Source organism: Carassius auratus, chromosome 35 (genome assembly GCF_003368295.1).
Source record: "Carassius auratus strain Wakin chromosome 35, ASM336829v1, whole genome shotgun sequence".
Classification (NCBI taxonomy): domain Eukaryota; kingdom Metazoa; phylum Chordata; class Actinopteri; order Cypriniformes; family Cyprinidae; genus Carassius; species Carassius auratus.
The window spans coordinates 19,253,179-19,261,601 of record NC_039277.1 but is presented as its reverse complement, the minus strand read 5'-3'; positions in this window follow the sequence as shown (position 1 = coordinate 19,261,601).

Below are 8,423 nucleotides of genomic sequence, written 5' to 3'. Positions count from 1 at the left end.
ATGTATATTAAAATAGAAAAAAAAATAGTTTTACTTCATAATAATATTTTCACTTTTTCCGCTGTATCTTTGATCAAATAAATGCAGTTTTGATAAGGAAACTCCTGTAAAAAAACAAAAAAAATAAATAAAAATCATTCTGATACCAAACTCTGACCGGGGTGTGTGTGTGTGTGTGTGTGTGTGTAGCACTTACACACTAATCCCCACAATAATAAAGATGTTAAATACTCATCTGAAGAGGAAACAATGTTGCATCATAATAAAAGGATGTGTGACGTACACTTTTCTGTAAACTGAGCCCAAACATTTTTTCACTGATTTAGGGTAGAGTAAGAATGTTTACTGTATTGCGCAAGTTAGTTCATATTTAGATATAATTTTATATGCAATATTACCTTTTCTTTTCATCATCATCTTTAAGAGTTCATGATAATTTATGTTCAACTTTATTTCTCAGTTGATTAATCCATCCACAATTCATAAAACACAACACATGCAACTGAGGTACAAGAAGTATTAACTTCCAAAAGTCATTGAAATCAATTAAAAATCACATGGACAGGTTAAAAAAAAGCCTCAGGTCAAATATTCATTTATCACAAATTAACTGTTTGACAAACACTTCCTGCTCTGATGTCCAGATCTTAATTTTAAAATAATCACAAACATGCTCCGAAGTGCCGATCTGAATCAACCGAGTCGCGAACAGGCTCCAAAGTGCCGATCTAAATCAACCGAGTCGCGAACAGGCTCCGAAGTGGCGATCTGAATCAAGTGAGTCGCGAACAGGCCTCCGAAGTGCCGATCTGAATCAACCGAGTCGCTAACATGCTCCGAAAGTGCCGATCTGAATCAACCGAGTCGCGAACAGGCTCCGAAGTGCCGATCTGAATCAACAGAGTCGCGAACAGGCTCCGAAGTATCTGAAAAACTTCGACCAAGGAATGTAAAAAATGAATGCATTTTAATATAGTAAGAATAATTAAGATTGATCTTCCTCTATATTATATTAACATCCTTTTAACGAGCAATGCACCATAAGATCACCTTTACACTGTAAAAAAAACCCACTATATTTCAGTCTATATTAATAACCTCTATGTAAAAAAACATAGAATACCGTTCTTACCAAATTCATTCAACACGTTATTAAATCATAATTCGTTTTTAAACACTTACAGGAACTTTCAGAGCTGATTTCAAAGTCACTGCGTTTATAAAACAACTCTATGAAAGACTCAGATCACGTATCTAAAATAAATCGCTATAGTAAAAGAGAAATAAAAAAAGGAGTGAAGTTTTCTACTGTTCTGCTGTGTTTGGTCCTAACGCGCGTCTGACGCTCCGCGGCGCGTCTCCGCCCCTCACACGCGTGTTTACAGCACTAAATTAATCATCTGTGCTAATTATTATACATTTACTTCATTGTCAGCTTCAGGTACTTCATTTATTATTGTTCAATGAACTGTTTGAAACAAAAAAAGGTTGTAATTCAGTGTCTCTGCAGGTGATTATAGATCAACAGCGCCACCTGCTATCGACACGCGGCTATTGATAGTGATGCTACAGTCAAAAATCATTAATAATTCAAACTTATCAAAATAAAATGTATAAAATAATGGTTTCTGTTTTAATTTTCCTTTAAAATATCATTTTTTCTGTGATTAAAAAAACCCCATAATAAATCATTCTGATCCCAAACTCTGACCAGTGTGTGTGTGTGTGTGTGTGTGTGTAGCACTTACACACTAAGCCCCACAATAATAACATGTTAAATACTCATCTGAGGAGGAATATAATTTATATAGGAGGATATAATTTTATATGCAATATTATCTTTTCTTTTCATCATCATCTTTAAGAGTTCATGATATTTTCTGTTCAACTTTATTTCTCAGTTGATTAATCCACCCACAATTCATAAAACACAACATGCAACTGAGGTACAAGAAGTATTGACTTCCAAAAGTCATTGAAATCAATTAAAAATCACATGGACAGGTTAAAAAAAAGCCTCAGGTCAAATATTCATTTATCACAAATTAACTGTTTGACAAACACTTCATGCTCTGATGTCCAGATCTTAATTTTAAAAAATCACAAACGGGCTCCGAAGTCCCGATCAGAATCAACCGAGTCGCGAACACGCTCCGAAATGGCGATCTGAATCAACCGAGTCGCGATCAGGCTCCGAAGTGCCGATCTAAATCAACCGATCCGCGAACAGGCTCCGAAGTGCCGATCTGAATCAACCGAGTCGCGAACATGTTCCGAAGTGCCGATCTGAATCAACAGAGTCGCGAACATGCTCCGAAGTGCCGATCTGAATCAACTCCGAAGTCGCGATCAGGCTCCGAAGTGCCGATCTAAATCAACCGAGTCGCGAACAGGCTCCGAAGTGCCGATCTGAATCAACCGAGTCGCGATCAGGCTTCCGAAGTGCCGATCTAAATCAACCGAGTCGCGAACAGGCTCCGGAGTGCCGATCTGAATCAACCGAGTCGCGAACAGGCTCCGAAGTGCCGATCTGAATCAACCGAGTCGCGATCAGGCTCCGAAGTGCCGATCTGAATAAACAGAGTCGCGAACAGGCTCCGATGTATCTGAAAACTTCGACCCAGGAATGTAAAAAATGAATGCATTTTAATATAGTAAGAATAATTAAGATTGATCTTCCTCTATATTATATTAACATCCTTTTAACGAGCAATGCACCATAAGATCACCTTTACACTGTAAAAAAAACACTATACTTCAGTCTATATTAATAACCTCTATGTAAAAAAACATAGAATACCGTTCTTACCAAATTCATTCAACACGTTATTAAAATCATTATTCGTTTTTAAACACTTACAGGAACTTTCAGAGCTGATTTCAAAGTTACTGCGTTTAAAAAACAACTCTATGAAAGACTCAGATCACGTATCTAAAAATAAATCGCTATAGTAAAAGAGAATTAATAAAAGGAGTGAAGTTTTCTACTGTTCTGCTGTGTTTGGTCCTCAGGCGCGTCTGACGCTCCGCGGCGCGTCTCCGCCCCTCACACGCGTGTTTACAGCACTAAATTAATCATCTGTGCTAATTATTATACATTTACTTCATTGTCAGCTTCAGGTACTTCATTTATTATTGTTCAATGAACTGTTTGAAAGAAAAAAAGGTTGTAATTCAGTGTCTCTGCAGGTGATTATAGATCAACAGCGCCACATGCTATTGACACGCGGCTATTGATAGTGATGCTACAGTCAAAAATCATTAATAATTCAAACTTATCAAAATAAAATGTATAAAATAATGGTTTCTGTTTTAATTTTCCTTTAAAATATCATTTATTTCTGTGATTTAAAAAAACACATAATAAATCATTCTGATCCCAAACTCTGACCAGTGTGTGTGTGTGTGTGAGTGGCACTTACACACTAATCCCCACAATAATCAACATGTTAAATACTCATCTGAAGAGGAAACAATGTTGCATCATAATAAAAGGATGTGTGACGTACACTTTTCTGTAAACTGAGCCAAACATTTTTTCACTGATTTAGGGTAGAGTAAGAATATTTACTGTATTGCGCAAGTTAGTTCATATTTAGATATAATTTTATATGCAATATTACCTTTTCTTTCATCATCATCTTTAAGAGTTCATGATAATTTATGTTCAACTTTACTTCTCAGTTGATTAATCCATCCACAATTCATAAAACACAACACATGCAACTGAGGTACAAGAAGTATTAACTTCCAAAAGTCATTGAAATCAATTAAAAATCACATCGTCAGGTTAAAAAAAAGCCTCAGGTCAAATATTCATTTATCACAAATTAACTGTTTGACAAACACTTCATGTCCAGATCTTAATTTTAAAAAATCACAAACAGGCTCCGAAGTCCAGATCTAAATCAACCGAGTCGCCAACAGGCTCCGAAGTGCCGATCTGAATCAACCGAGTCGCGAACATGCTCCGAAGTGCCGATCTGAATCAACCGAGTCGCGATCAGGCTCCGAAGTGCCGATCTAAATCAACCGAGTCGCGAACAGGCTCCGAAGTGCCGATCTGAATCAACCGAGTCGCGATCAGGCTCCGAAGTGCCGATCTAAATCAACCGAGTCGCGAACAGGCTCCGAAGTGCCGATCTGAATCAACCGAGTCGCGAACAGGCTCCGAAGTGCCGATCTGAATCAACCGAGTCGCGATCAGGCTCCGAAGTGCCGATCTGAATAAACAGAGTCGCGAACAGGCTCCGATGTATCTGAAAACTTCGACCCAGGAATGTAAAAAATGAATGCATTTTAATATAGTAAGAATAATTAAGATTGATCTTCCTCTATATTATATTAACATCCTTTTAACGAGCAATGCACCATAAGATCACCTTTACACTGTAAAAAAAACACTATACTTCAGTCTATATTAATAACCTCTATGTAAAAAAACATAGAATACCGTTCTTACCAAATTCATTCAACACGTTATTAAATCATTATTCGTTTTTTAAACACTTACAGGAACTTTCAGAGCTGATTTCAAAGTTACTGCGTTTAAAAAACAACTCTATGAAAGACTCAGATCACGTATCTAAAAATAAATCGCTATAGTAAAAGAGAATTAATAAAAGGAGTGAAGTTTTCTACTGTTCTGCTGTGTTTGGTCCTCACGCGCGTCTGACGCTCCGCGGCGCGTCTCCGCCCCTCACACGCGTGTTTACAGCACTAAATTAATCATCTGTGCTAATTATTATACATTTACTTCATTGTCAGCTTCAGGTACTTCATTTATTATTGTTCAATGAACTGTTTGAAAGAAAAAAAGGTTGTACTTCAGTGTCTCTGCAGGTGATTATAGATCAACAGCGCCACCTGCTATCGACACGCGGCTATTGATAGTGATGCTACAGTCAAAAATCATTAATAATTCAAACTTATCAAAATAAAATGTATAAAATAATGGTTTCTGTTTTAATTTTCCTTTAAAATATCATTTATTTCTGTGATTTAAAAAAACACATAATAAATCATTCTGATCCCAAACTCTGACCAGTGTGTGTGTGTGTGTGTGTGTGTGTGTGTGAGTGGCACTTACACACTAATCCCCACAATAATCAACATGTTAAATACTCATCTGAAGAGGAAACAATGTTGCATCATAATAAAAGGATGTGTGACGTACACTTTTCTGTAAACTGAGCCAAACATTTTTTCACTGATTTAGGGTAGAGTAAGAATATTTACTGTATTGCGCAAGTTAGTTCATATTTAGATATAATTTTATATGCAATATTACCTTTTCTTTCATCATCATCTTTAAGAGTTCATGATAATTTATGTTCAACTTTACTTCTCAGTTGATTAATCCATCCACAATTCATAAAACACAACACATGCAACTGAGGTACAAGAAGTATTAACTTCCAAAAGTCATTGAAATCAATTAAAAATCACATCGTCAGGTTAAAAAAAAGCCTCAGGTCAAATATTCATTTATCACAAATTAACTGTTTGACAAACACTTCATGTCCAGATCTTAATTTTAAAAAAATCACAAACAGGCTCCGAAGTGCCGATCTGAATCAACCGAGTCGCGAACATGCTCCGAAGTGCCGATCTGAATCAACAGAGTCGCGAACATGCTCCGAAGTGCCGATCTGAATCAACCGAGTCGCGATCAGGCTCCGAAGTGCCGATCTAAATCAACCGAGTCGCGAACAGGCTCCGAAGTGCCGATCTGAATCAACCGAGTCGCGATCAGGCTCCGAAGTGCCGATCTAAATCAACCGAGTCGCGAACAGGCTCCGAAGTGCCGATCTGAATCAACCGAGTCGCGAACAGGCTCCGAAGTGCCGATCTGAATCAACCGAGTCGCGATCAGGCTCCGAAGTGCCGATCTGAATCAACCGAGTCGCGATCAGGCTCCGAAGTGCCGATCTAAATCAACCGAGTCGCGAACAGGCTCCGAAGTGCCGATCTGAATAAACAGAGTCGCGAACAGGCTCCGATGTATCTGAAAACTTCGACCCAGGAATGTAAAAAATGAATGCATTTTAATATAGTAAGAATAATTAAGATTGATCTTCCTCTATATTATATTAACATCCTTTTAACGAGCAATGCACCATAAGATCACCTTTACACTGTAAAAAAAACACTATACTTCAGTCTATATTAATAACCTCTATGTAAAAAAACATAGAATACCGTTCTTACCAAATTCATTCAACACGTTATTAAATCATTATTCGTTTTTTAAACACTTACAGGAACTTTCAGAGCTGATTTCAAAGTTACTGCGTTTAAAAAACAACTCTATGAAAGACTCAGATCACGTATCTAAAAATAAATCGCTATAGTAAAAGAGAAATAATAAAAGGAGTGAAGTTTTCTACTGTTCTGCTGTGTTTGGTCCTCACGCGCGTCTGACGTTTCGCGGCGCGTCTCCGCCCCTCACACGCGTGTTTACAGCACTAAATTAATCATATGTGCTAATTATTATACATTTACTTCATTGTCAGCTTCAGGTACTTCATTTATTATTGTTCAATGAACTGTTTGAAAGAAAAAAAGGTTGTATTTCAGTGTCTCTGCAGGTGATTATAGATCAACAGCGCCACCTGCTATTGACACGCGGCTATTGATAGTGATGCTACAGTCAAAAATCATTAATAATTCAAACTTATCAAAATAAAATGTATAAAATAATGGTTTCTGTTTTAATTTTCCTTTAAAATATCATTTATTTCTGTGATTTAAAAAACCCCATAATAAATCATTCTGATCCCAAACTCTGACCAGTGTGTGTGTGTGTGTGTGAGTGGCACTTACACACTAATACCAACAATAATAAACATGTTAAATACTCATCTGAGGAGGAATATAATTTATATAGGAGGATATATAATTTTATATGCAATATTATCTTTTCTTTTCATCATCATCTTTAAGAGTTCATGATATTTTCTGTTCAACTTTATTCTCAGTTGATAAATCTGAATCAGAGTCGCGAACATGCTCCAAATTCCCGATCTGAATCAAAACAATCAACAATACATCCTAAAAGAGTTGAATTTTTTGTTTAGAAAGAAAGAATCAATTTTTCTGACCCCAAACTTTTGAACTCTAGTGTTTATTGTTAGAAAATACTTCTATTTTAAATAAATGCTCTTCTTTTTAACTTTTCATTCATCAAAAAAATCCTGAAAGAAGTATCACAGTTTCAGCAGCACAACTCTGATAATGAATCATAAAAAAAAACACTATATCTCAGCCTATATTAATAACCTCTATGTAAAAAAACATAGAATACCGTTCTTACCAAATTCATTCATCACGTTATTTAATTATAATTCCCAGCCAGCACATGACCAACCTTCTTCGTTGAAATAAGGTTAGTTGTGGTTTTAACGTTGAAACTACGTTGATTCAACGTTTAAAGATGAACGGTTTAAAAACTTCCAGCACATGACCAACTTTCAACATTGAAATATGGTTTAAATAAGGTCAGTTGTTTTAATTAAACAACGTTAAAAATGTTTAATGCTAAATGGTTGAAAAAGGTAAACAAGCTTTTAAATTATTTATATTAAATTAAGACTATTATTATTTTAAAAGCATTTTTAAATCGTTTAGTCATGATACCTATTCTAAAATCTAAAGCTGCTGGTCGTTATATCTGACTGCTCAGTCGGTCCCAAATTATTTAATATTTGCCTGTAAATATTTTTTATTTTGAGCGAATTTGAGTCTTGACATGTCAGTGGAGAACAGAAACTGTGAACACAAGAAGCGTCACGTGTTCTGCGAGGTCTTACAAACATACTGGCAAAATGAGGTAAGAAAATCGCAATCTTTATTATCTTTTGAAAATAGTAAAGTATAACCAGAGTTTACAAATGGGTATCTTAAAGGACATGTAACCTGCAGCTAAATAAATAGCCGTGTGTGTATTTTTGCATTGCTTTATCACAGATGATCAAGTTAGATGCTCACCTAATGTGTTGCTGGTAAGTTATATGTTAATATCTGTCTTTTAGAGAATTTTCCACATTTTCCTCATATGAATCCATGCATTAGTTGTGTTATGTTTTTTTTATTCTTATAATAGTTTCAAAGTGTTTTCTGAAACAAATAAAGTGCAAATGTCGGTACAATCTTAATGAATTAATGGAAATGAATAGGATTGTTTAAAGCCATGGTTCTCAAAGTGTCAGGCCCCCTCTAGTTGTAACGCAGATGAATCAATAAATTAAACGAATTAATGTTAATACATTTTAATTTAATCTTTGAGTAAGGTTTTTTTTTGTTAAGTATGTTACAGTTAATGTACAGTACAGTTTTGTAACTTTTGTTACATAATTACATTTAAAATTACATTTTAATTTAAACTTAATTTTCATTTACCTGTACGTAAGCACAGTGTGTTA